Source organism: Pteropus medius, unplaced genomic scaffold (assembly GCF_902729225.1).
Source record: "Pteropus medius unplaced genomic scaffold, Ma_sr-lr_union100, whole genome shotgun sequence".
NCBI classification, from domain to species: domain Eukaryota; kingdom Metazoa; phylum Chordata; class Mammalia; order Chiroptera; family Pteropodidae; genus Pteropus; species Pteropus medius.
In genome coordinates, this window is record NW_024349800.1 from 20,470,896 (window position 1) to 20,483,824 (window position 12,929).

At 31.4% G+C, this 12,929-nt stretch overlaps 1 pseudogene; it reads right to left on the bottom strand.

The window, feature by feature from the left end:
- Nucleotides 1-2,080: 2,080 nt before the first annotated feature.
- On the bottom strand, nt 2,081-2,199 carry LOC120622358 (uncharacterized; annotated as a pseudogene).
- Between the last annotated feature and the right edge of the window lie 10,730 nt (nt 2,200-12,929).

Consider the following 12,929-nt stretch of genomic DNA (forward strand, 5'->3'; position numbering starts at 1 on the left):
ATTTCCCTAAGGATTATTCACTTAGTTGAAACTATGAAAATAAAACAAAGGCATGGAACACATGAAGTTAATAAAATGCTAGAAAAATGGTATCATAATGTTATAGTTCCTCATAGAGACACTTGAGGAAATCCCAGGTAAGGAACATACTGCATGATTTATTTGATCCAAAGACCTTGAGAAATAGCATTAAGTAAAAATCAAGGGAAAAAAATAAATATAATAGATCAGAAGAGACATGACTACTAAATGCAATGTGGTATACTAGCATGGATCTTTGAAACAAAAAAGGATGTTAATGGAAAATCTGGTTGATTTTTTTCCCAAATAGTTTAAAAATCACCACAGAAACATTTACTTAAATTAAATCCCTCCTTCCGTTATTCTAAAAATAATTTATGCAAATTACAGTTTTATGTGTAAAATATATGAAATAATTAAAGGAGATTATCTTAAATATTTACTTATTTGGAGTAGAGTCTGAATGTTTGAATGATTCCATAAAGTTAAATATTAATAGAGATAACACATGTTCAAAATTCCCCTGTTAAAAGGTCAAATAAAAAACATCAAGTGTCAATAACAAAAAATATAAAACTTCACAAATCAATAAAGCTAAAACTTCAAGAAAAAAAAATGGTTGAAATCCGAATAAAGTTTGGAGTTTAGTTAGTAGTAATGTACTAATGTATGTTTCTTATTTTTAATTAATGCACCCTGGGATATCAGATTTCAGTGGCATGAGGAAAAAAGTGAGAGAATGCCAAAAAAATCTCTGTATTACCTTTGCAACTTTTTTATAAACCTAAAATTATTTTAAAGGTTTTTTTAATGTTTGTAACAACTAAAACAATATAAAGAAAAAAATGAAGTTCATCATCAGACAATGTCATGCCAGAATTCAGGTAAAGCAAACAAAAATGTATAAATTGTTTATAATTACAATAATCAAAAAAATAAAAGTTATTTCATAAGACGCCATTTGCTTTTGCTTGCATCAGACAAACTCAAACTTAGGGACACTACAAAACTCCATCCTAGTACTTTTGAAAAGGATAAAGCTCATTTAAAACAAACAATTCTGAATCGAGGAGCCTACAGAGATTTGCTGACTAACTATTGTGGTATTCCTAGATAAGATATTGGAACAGTAAACAATACATTAGGTAAAAACTTAAGAAATGATAATGAGCCCATTAATAATAATTTATCAATATTGCAATGTTTAGTAGTTCTGACAAATTACCATAGCAATGGGAACTCTACTATCTCTGCAACTTTTCTGTCAATCTAAACATATTAAACATAATAGTTGAAAAGAACGAGAAGGAATAAACTAGAAGAAAATATAAATTTACCCTATTTATCTCTGGAGGATGGAATTATCAATTATTATTTTGTAATGTTTTCTAAGTGATCTATAATGATCGTATATTGTTATTATTAAACTATTAGTAATAATAAAATACAGGTTTCCCCTGCTATCTGAAAGTAGAATGCTCCTATGCAATCTTTCATTAACCAAACAGCGTAAAGCGAAGAAGCAGTTACCTTAAGACACATCTTGCTAATGAAATCACAAAATAAATTGAGAAAAAGCACAGATGATCAGATCACAGACATAGTTCAAAGCTATTGAGAGTTGATGCTGATTGTAGTTCCAGGGAAGGAGCTTGGTGGGGACGCTCTTGCTGTTTGGGGTTCATGCTGTCTCTATAATGGCTGGCTGCAAAACAAAAACACTGAACATTATTTCACTTTTCTCCTTTTTTTTTTTTTGTAAAAGCGAAAATTCTCTTTGGATTTTTGCAGTTAAAAATAGGTTCTGATGTAGGTCTTTCATTAGAGGAAGTGGCATAATGTGAACTTTCAAAAAGCGGGGAGTACCTGTACTATAATATTAACAGGAACTAAATTAAAACACAAGAGAAATACTGTCAAGTGGTGGGCATTATTAAGTAGATTATTCTAACCTAGAACTTCATTAATTTTTTTTTTTCCTTAGGTGAGGCAACCCTTGGTTGACCTCACAGATTGCAAGGACCTTGTCAAGGTACAATTCCTTATTTTTTATTTTTTATGCCTACAGCACCTGGTCTTTCTAGGTGTTCTCCCATCCAAGTACTAACCAGGCCCGACCCTGCTTAGCTTCTGAGATCAGACAGGATCAGGCTTGTTCAGGGTGACATGGCTGTAAACTAAACTAGAACTTCATGCCTGAATGAGAAAAAAGAGTCAGGAAGGGGAAACAACATGTTTTGCACAATAATCTATATCAGGCAAAGCCATGCAGATTTAGAAGGCACTCCCTATCAGTATTTAGGCGATCTGAAATTTTTACCACAGAGAGTATATTTGATTCAATAGCTGGAGAATGAGGATTTTACACACACACACACACACACACACACACACACACACACACGGTTGACCCTTGAATGACATGGGTTTGAATTGTGTGGGTCAGTTGAAAACTATTCACTTACAAGTAGACCCTCACAGTTCAAACCTGTGTTGTTCAAGAGTCAGTTGTATATATATGTGAATGATACTGTTGTATATATTATATATGAGTGACACAGGGGCAATAAAATGGGATTGGATTAGAAATAACAGAACCTAACTGGAATGTCCTGCAATAAATTAGAGAAGATCCATTAGTTGGAGATGAAGGATTTCCAATAACAATTTGCCTATGTAAAGTCAGTACTTCTTCAGGAAATGCTAAAGTGGTAGGAGACTGGAAAACAAAGTATAATGTTTATTTTCAATGAAAGTTGAAGGTATTTATCACCTTCCTTCCATTCAGTGGGATGGAGGGAGGAAAGAAGGAAGGAACGAAGGAAAAATATGAACAGAAAGACTGCTTCTCTGACAGACTTCCACCTCCTGCTATCCCATGCATACCTGTCAAATGCCTCCCAGGATAGCATGTGTGTGTTTTTGCCACCTCATGGTAGAATCGTTTTTCTTAATCAGCTTCCAAATCCCTGAAACTCTGTAGACAACACCTACGTTCCTCAAAACATGTTTGTTCTCTTTAAGGTGTTCTCATTTTCTTCAGGTCAATAATAAGGTCTCTGTGCTTAGCTACTATGTCATGATGAAACTAAGAATACAAGTGTGGAAGAGTCTCTTCTAGGCAATAGGTGAAAATACTGAATAGGAGAGAATTTATTGTCAAGGGAACTTTTGGGGCTTAATATCAGGGCACAATATCGAACTGATCCTAACAGCTTATTGCATGACCATTTAGGGTTTGAATATGATGATTGCTTATAGTCAGTGAGGTGGAGGTGTCATAACTGCTTTGGCAGAGTATGGAGGAAGAATTGAGAAAGATCATAAAAGGGGAAAGGTTAAAATGAATTTATTTTGAGATCAGAGATCCCACTATATTTGTTGTCTGGAGGGCACAGAAAGACCATTATTTTATCAAGGCAATAAGAAGTGTACTGGTGACGGTGGCATGTGCTTTCTGAGAAATTTATTGGTTTCCTTTATAGATTATGATTAGAGATGCTGTCATGGAACTCTGCTCCCTAGTCTCAGTGGTTATGATTCTAGACTGGCAGATATTAGCTAGTGGTGCTTAAACATAGAGGAATAGTCAAAATTACTATAATGGGAAATAACGTCAGAAGGGCAACCAAGTTACCTTGACCTTCAGTTATATGTAGAAATTACTAATGATCATGATGTTCCTAGGGGAGGGATAGAGGAATAGCTAAATGGAGTAAAATATTATTATTTGAATTGTGTCATGAGAAAAAGATGGCGGGGGGGGGCGGGGAGGTGCGGAGAACGAAGTTGGTGAAGAAAAGCTTGGCAAGAGACACCCAATACAAAACACTTCTTAATCTAAGCCAATTTACAACCCCAAAGCATACCAATTAAAGTGAACAATGGGACTCTTTAAAGATAGATCTAAAGGACCTGGCAAGTATATCAGTAAATATTCTTCCCTTACAGGGCCTACAGTGATATGCCATAACAATTAATTTTGGGAGAAAAGAAATATCCAAAATTTAAGAGTTTTTAGCTTCAGGATGTGAATTGATACTGATGTCCAGGGACTTGAAATGCAATCACAATTACTGTCCCCTGGGTTAAAGTGGTGATTTATAGATGCTAAGTGATGAATATAGCCCAAGCGCATCCTGTGGTGAGTGTAGTGCATTCACAGACCCAACCTAATGCTATGGACCCAGTCTTCCAGTGTGTAATAAGGGCATTACATATATTTAACATCTAGAAAGGCTCTCACATTGGTTACCTGGATTTGAGGTTAAGAGTCAATTGGGAAGAAGAGCCAAGTAAAATTCCCTGAAATTCTAGGCCCCAGCCAAAAGAGTAAATCAGAAGTACTGTTTTATCTCAGAGGACTTGCAAAGAGTAATAACATTTTCAACATTTAAAAAGGCAGGAGTGGATTCTGTTATTCTCTAATTAATTTACCTATTTGATCCTTAGGAGGAACAACAGATCATGACACTTGTCTGTGGACTAGTCTAAACTTAACCAAGTGGTAGCCCCAACACGAGATGTTCTGATACATGAGGTATCTTAACTGTCCATTTCTCCCTCCCTCCGGCCCCTGGCAACCACCATTTCACTCTTCAATTCTATATTCTCTGACTTAGTTGTAACAGTTAGTCCATTAACAAATAATATAGTTATAAATTTGCATACATTTATGTCTACCAGTTTATAATCCATTGTTTGTTTTTCTTTCATCTGTTGTTTGTTATCACTGTTTACCTTTTCCTATCTTCTTTTGGGTCATTTAAATATTTTTTAGATATCTATTTTATTACCTGTTGGATTTTTTTCTATACTTGTTTGTGTTATTGTTTTAGTGTTTGCTCCAGGTATTACAGTAGGCTTAGTTAAGTTTTACAGTCTACTTAAAATTAATATTTGTCACTTAAAGGTAGACAGCTTATAATCACATAGGTCTATTTAATAACTCTTTCTTTCGAAGTAGTCATATGAAGTTTTCAAATGCGACAAGACAATATTATAATATTTGCTTAAACACTCATATTTTAAAGAAATTAGGAAAGTAAAATTTGTGTTTACCCAGATATTTATTATCAAGGAAAAATTCTCATATTTCTGTCTTGTGAGCTGTGCAACTGACTATACTTTTTTCCAGACTGTCCTTTCAAGGTTGTTAGCATAGAGAAAAGCCTTAGAAGATAGAGATTAAAAAATATTATCTAAAAAAGTATTATTTAAAAAAATCCCACAAGGTATTTAAAACAAATGTGTATATTTCCTAAATTTTTATTGCAGATAAAATTAAGGTTGAGATCAGAGTTGACTGATATTCTATGGATTTTCTTATCAAGTAGCTATTAAGTAATACACAGAACATGATCATGTCATTTGTGAATACTGTTTGATTCAAATGCAGGCAAATTATATTCCTATCTCTGGTAAGTAACAAATATTTCAAAGTTTAATGAGCTCTAAATATATTTAAATATATTGAGTTCCTTATAGTATCTCAGCCAAAAAAGAAGTGATAAAATTTTAACAACATATACACTTTATTTTTTATCCCAAATCTTTTAATATTGTGTCAATTAATTCTTAAGAATCTCTACATTTCTAGTCATTTCTGATGAAGACTGTATTCATCAAGTAAAGGACATCAGATTTTTCTGTTGCCATCTATGGCAAGTAGTGGGCCGAATCTGATAAAAGTTAGTAGTCCTATTTCTGTGAGCTCCTTGCAGCTTGTTCTCAGTATTGGATACTTATAGTGCTGACATTTCGAAAGAACAGATGGTGCAGAGGAAGTCCTCAGACGTCACCAGAGGGCGGTTTTCAAATCTTTGTCACAAGTTTAGAGAGTTACAACTTGAAAGAGACAAAACTTTTTCACTAAGCTTTCTATTGCAACTCAAAATTAGTTACTTTCTAACACACTTGAATCACAAAGATTCCCCCCAAATTGGTATAATAGTTTCACTTTATTACACTATTTTCTATCATTTGGGGAAAATATTGGCTCTTTCAATTTGTATCAATATTGTAGATATTTTCTACGGGAAGGTTAGTATTTCCTGCCATGGGAAGATATTGTTATAACTCCCTGTCATGAGCTTGGTACTATATTACTTTGTCTTATGGTATTAACATATTATATTTTATTATAATTATTATATTATGGATTTATTGTGAAGTTAAGAATTTTTAGTTTTTCTGTTTTTTTTTTTACAGGCCACTGTGCCTAGTTTATTGTTGGGCATAAGGATGGTGCAAAATACGTGTTCACGGAATGTTCGTTTGAATGAATGGATATTTGATCAATTATGAGACTAAAATTATATTTTAAAGAGGAAGATAAAGTATCATTTTTACAAGGCACAGATTAAACTAAAAACAAACAGCAAACATCTAGAAAGTGGAGGAATAATTGAAATGTTCTGTTTCTTTTAGTCTTTCATTTAAAAAATTACAAACAGTTTATAATTAAAGAAAAGGAATCTACAAATAATAGAAAAAAGATTTTCATATCTTCTTACTATTTAGGTTCATATTAAACAGGTATTTTTATGTTTTCAAAACTTACACACATTTTTAATGAATGCCATTGCAAAATCAAGAATTTTGTTAAACATAAAGAAAATAGAGTTAACAGTGAAATTTTTCAGGCATTTTCACAGTACCATTTATATTTTTTTCCATATATTTGGAGACAGTCATCCATCTATATGATTTATGTGTATCCTTTAAAGAAATATGTTTTATAAATATTTATAAAATAATAATAAATCACTAAATATCTTCTAATGCAAGGGGAAAAACTTTTTCTCCAGAATCAAGAAAAAAACTTAAATGTCTTATAATAACTTTAAAGTTAATGAACCATCTATTTTAGATATTAGTGTTAAAACCATATGGTACTGTGCTGTTCCGATAATTCTGTACTGATAAATGATAGTCAAATAAAAATACATTCTTAGCTCTTGAATAAAAGAAATTTTTGAAAATGATGGATGCATTTAAACCATACAGTAAAGGACATGGAACAATCGTTAGGTGAAATTTAACTTTTCAGATGTAATCATGTTTGACATTTTGATGAGTATTACTCCAGATCTCACTAAATGCATATATTTACATAGTATGTTTTTACATATACAGGTTTTTGTAACTAGGATAATAAGAATGTTTTTATATGTGTGTATTTTTATATTTATATATACATTAACAATAATTTTAAAGATTATCTAATAATGTTACAGTATTAACTGAGGGATTGGTTTGTATACATTATAATTTACATAACTAGTATCCTCTTGTTGGTTATTTAAGATGTCTTCAAAGTTGTCTATTATAATAAAACATTTGGAGAAATAATTTCCATGTAAGTATTTTTTCCTGTTGCAACTGTATCTGTAGGGCAATTCCTTAGAAGAAGAATTGCTAAATCAAAGGTAAGGGATATTTTATATTTGATAATAATTAAAATTAACATCCAAAAAGATTGCATAATACTGTGCTCTAACAACAGTAGTGAGATTCTGCTGGCTATTTATTTTCTTTCTAAAAGAAAAACATCTCGATTTACATAAAGCTTTATTTTTATCCTTTAGTAAGTTTTTACTCTATCAGAGTTTTTAGATGTCTCTTGTTTCATTTACTCTAATATAATTCTTTTTTTTTTGGTCTATCTTCAAAAGATATTTTCTACTTGTGTATTTTTGTTATAAAAATCCCTACTTTTGTATATTGATTATGCCATTTGCCTTTGTATGGCATTTTCTAATATTTTTAAAATATATATTTAATTTTTGACTCTGAGCTTTCAAGTACAAAATATAATTTGCAGACAGTCATAATTGTGTCTTTTTTCCCTCTGTTTCAGTATATATACTTATTTGATTCATTGTTTAATTGCACTGGCTAGAGCTGTGAGAATAGTGTTAGAAATTATCAAAGAAATCTAATACTTTAATTTCATCAGAAAAGGCTCACTTTTTGCATTTAAAAAATATATTTTAGGACATAAATTATTCACTTATGTGTAAAGTTCTTTGCCCTAAAGCAAATTCTAATCTAAATCTCAGAACTCTTGAGTCAGAAATTATTAAATAAAATTTGAATACAAGAATATAGCGTGGTCAACAGGCTAGAATTTTAAGATAACACCAGATTGGTACGCTAAAAATATCATAAACAAAAATTTTCAAGGAAAGAAAGGGAAAAACATCCTTGTCATTAGAATAACTTCTCATCATATTTGTTATTATTAGAGCATATTTAGTATGATGAACTAAAATGTACTTTGCTTCCTGACTATACTTATAAGAACTATTTTACCTTTCTGTAACAGAACTTTTATGCTTATAAATTAGATATGTTGAAATATATTTAATTTGCTTTTTCAGATAAAATAGTAATGCATGTTGAAATATGCATGATGAGATAGTAGATGGAATATGAAAGGCTTAATAAGGATGTTTAGATTAAGTCACCAGTAAATTTCTAGATATTTTGTAAGTTCTCTCGGCATAAGAAAGGTTAATAAACTCAGATTTAAAAGTACTAGAAGGGACAACCTAAGTAATTATCTTGTGAGACATATTTCAGTCTCAAGTAATGGTCTAGAAAATATAATAAGGTAACTGATTTTTCGGAAGAAGGAACCGATGAATTGAACGAAAAGTTGTCAGTGCATGTTTTTGAGATACAATCTAATATAATAAATCATTTTAATAGAATAAATAGTAAGAATGACAAGGACAATGTGCCATGTGTAGTGTAACAAGGTTAAAATCAAAATATACATAATATTATGTTGCCTACTTTCAACAAACACTGCATCGTGAGCATCATTTACAATGGCTTACTATGAATAGAATTATGAGAAAGTTATCTTAATTACTGGAAATATACTAGTTCCATTGTAAATTTCCTTATCTATATATTTAGCCTTTGGATCCTTCTAGTTATATATTTTCCTTATTTTATCAGCTTTCTGGAAGTTTAAACTCTTGGTCTATGTATTTTGTAATGCCCTTAATAAAATGTCTCCTTTTACCACATATAATAATTTTACACAACACAAGGTATTGTGTATTTTATTATCTCATTAATTGGTAGGTTGTGGTTCACTCCACACCTTTCAGATTACATTAGACCAGCTCTTTGTAAAACAAACAAACAAGCAAACAAGAACACCTATTATAAATATTAAACAGTATAATTGTCCTAAAAATGAGCACTTACAGCAAAATATGAAGATAGTGACACTGAATTACAAGTGAACTTTTGTCTTTCCAAATTTTAATCATTACAATTATTATTGTGATGGAAGCTTTCTCCACCCATCTCTCCCAGGCATTGTGTGCCACTGTCTCATAGCTCCTTAAATAGTTAGCTGTAAACTTTTGGGTAAAATTGGTGTTAAGTACTCTGGAGAAGAATACCTTCAGCTCTACAATCATGCATTCATTAACAAAATAATAATAAAAAAATACCTTCTATGTGCCAAGCAGTGTTCTTTGGGGATATAATAGGACCATCGATGAAATTCTTGCTGTTGTGGAGCTTATATTCTGGTTGGCAGAGACAGTCAATAAACTAGCAAACAAACATAATATAATTTCTGGAAGTAGTAATATGACCAGGTGAGAGGATAAAGAATGGTAGATGATGGGACCATTTTTATGAGAATAGTCCAGGAAAGCAATTCCATTTGAACAGACACTGAATGAAGTGGGACCAAGTTAAGGAATGACTCATTCTTGGCATAGAGATCAGCAAGAAAATATTTACTGTTATGGTACTTAATTTATTATTAATTGAGAAGAGCAAAAAATCTTCCTAAAGTAGAGTGAGCTAGGAGTAATATGGTAGAAAATGACTTAGAGGAAAAGCCTTGGTTTAGTTAATACAGGTTTATTGTTGTTTTTTGTTCTGTTTTCTTTTTTCCTTTTCTGATGAGAGCAAGAACTTGAATTTTGTTTAGATGTGATCAAAGGATGATGTGGTAATGGTATACAGTCTTAGAAGCACTACTCTAATACTAATAATATGTGGAAAATAGATAATGTGGTAACTAATAGAGAGTTATGACAACCAATTCAGATTCTGTTATCATAGTCCAGGAGATATCATTTTGGATACATTGCGAAGGTATGTCCCAGAAGGTATGCTGATACCAGGATAAAGGAGAAAGTCAAACGTCCCAACAAAATTTTATTGGTGTAATTGTGTTGATTTAAGTGACATTTACTGAAGAGGGTACCACTTGGACAAGAGTCAGTGGGGTGAAATAATCAACTATCTGTTTACATAAGACTTGAAATTTGTTTTAGAACATCAATAGATGATTTTAAGTAGGCTTCTAAAGATAAATTTATATATAGATGAATACACACACACATATAGATATAATTATGGACATCAGGGGAGTGGTAAGCCATGCAGATGGACAATTAAACCCATATGCATATAGAAGTCAGGAGAGCACACTTTTGTACAAAATTCACTGCTAAGTGCTAAATAATTATCTTTATATTTATAGAATGTAATATTTTCTAACTAGAAAATAACTGTGCTATGATATCACTATTCTGTGTGAAATTCTGTGATAGCCACATGTAAATAGGCTGAGATATTTTTAGACATGCCTAAACTGTTTTACCAAACTGCACATTATCAGGGACTAGATATCATGCTCTCCAATCTGCTTATAAACACAAAATCTGGCATATAAAGAATTCTGTCATTTGCTAGTGGTGCTGAAAGAATTTTTGCTCCCTTATCAGATTTCAACTGTCACTGGAATGAATTTAAACTACTGAAAAAAAGCTTCTGTGGACATTGAGCAGTCCTTCCCCTGCAATGTCCTCCACATTTCGTTAGTCTACTTTTTGGTTTTCTGTAGTTTCTATTTCAAGTCCTAGATCTTCCCTGGAAATGCACTGTAGACCTGTTAGATGGGGCATCAGATGCCTCATTTGTTAGATCTCTATCATAATAGTCATAGTTTATGTTGTCTCTTATTAATGAAGTAATTTCCCTCTGTGATCTGCAAAGTAGCTTAAGCAACTCTCTTCAAATCTTTTTAGCATGGTGTTTTATTTGACTAAGGAATTATCAGGGGCAAGCTAATAAAAAAAAAATAATGTACTTTATATTGATATTAGCTACTTCCCACTTATATACAAAATGTGTGTAATCTGTCTTTTTATCTATATTGCATCTGCAGAAAGTGAGATTTGTTTATAATTTAAGTTGTCTAGGAGCCTTAAGGATAATGAGTTTGTGGGCATGTGGGATTTATTATAATTCCCCACTGCCATACCCTGAACATAAGTAAGACCTAAATTCTCAAAGAAGCCCCTTCAGTATTTCTTTAGGTGTCAAATAAGTGTCATTATTCTAAACAATCACTTCTACAAACAAGCATATACCACTAGTAGAATAAGTAAAATTTGTTACAAAGCTATGGAGAAAGTCTTGGTTAGAATTTGATTTTAAATAATTCATCAAATAAATATGTTTTCAAAATATCTAAATGTAAATACTGTATTTATTGGATTATGTGGTATTTTTCAGGATTCAATTGGTCACATTTTGAAACTCTCATGATTACAAAATATTCTTTAAGGTAGCCCCCTGAAATCAAGGAAAAACATTTTAAGTTCAACAAACTCAGCATATATTGTGACAACAACCCAATAACAATTTAAATTATTTTCTAGCATTTCATATATTCATAAAATAATTGACTTAAATACTGTCATATAGGAAATAATTTTCTAATACATTTATTAAATTAAATACGTTTATCATTTGTATAGGCCCCTTTTCAATGTTGAAGAGGAAACTACATTTATTAGAGTACCTTTATTTTTCTCCATTTATTTTATGATATAGAGCTTGATAAAATAACCTTCCTAGTATATATGGAGATGGATATTTAGGCAACTTAAATTTTATTGTGACTTTCCACCTTGTTTTATATCCTGTTAATATGGTATTGCAAATCTGAAAAAAGAGTTTATTTTTCTAAGATGGTTCCTAGGATATGCTATTTCCACATACCATAATTCTAACCACATGGATTTGCTATGGCAAATCCTTTTAACATTTTCTAACAAGTTGTAGAGCATAACAAAATTTTGCTGCTAGGGAAATGCTAACTTTCTGGCATGAGTATGTAATAAGGATTTTCTTTTCTGTGACTTCTTCCAGCATTTGTAAGTGTAATTATAATGGTTCAATTCATTTGAATGGTGACAAACTTAAATTCCAATGCAACCTTTTCCTTCCAAAAGAAACCCAGAAAGTTATCTTTCCAACCCCTTCTGCCTGTGGAATGCTGGCCTTTTAGGATTTTTTTTTTTTTTTCCCAGCAAAAGCAATGTCAAAAATAGCATTCGTTCAGTTCATACTGATAGTGGTTTAAACTCAATATTAGAGTCTAAGAAGTGTTATAAGTATAAGGATTAGCTGATAAGCAAATTAGAGAAGTATAAGAAGAAGTACCTTAGGCTCAAAATATTTCTTATATAAATATTTTCTAATGGAATATGGTTTGCGTGATTGTCTTATGATGCAAACTTGTCCTGTAGAGTGGAAATCTGTACTTGTGAAACAGCACATTGCCATATATTTGACTTTAATATAGGCATAGACTTTCAAATATATGTGAGCAATTAAGACAAAGCCTACATAATCAATAGCCTGAGTGATTTAAAATCTTCATTGTACATTAAACCAAGTTACTTCTGTTTGGCTCTCATACCTTATATTAATATTATAAATTTAAATAATTACACAAATGAATAACCATTATTGGTAAACATTTTAAATAAATAAATAAAATTTAAAATGGTAAATAATATTCATTTGGACATTAACCATTATTTGAGCTTATAAAACATGTTTATCTAACTTCA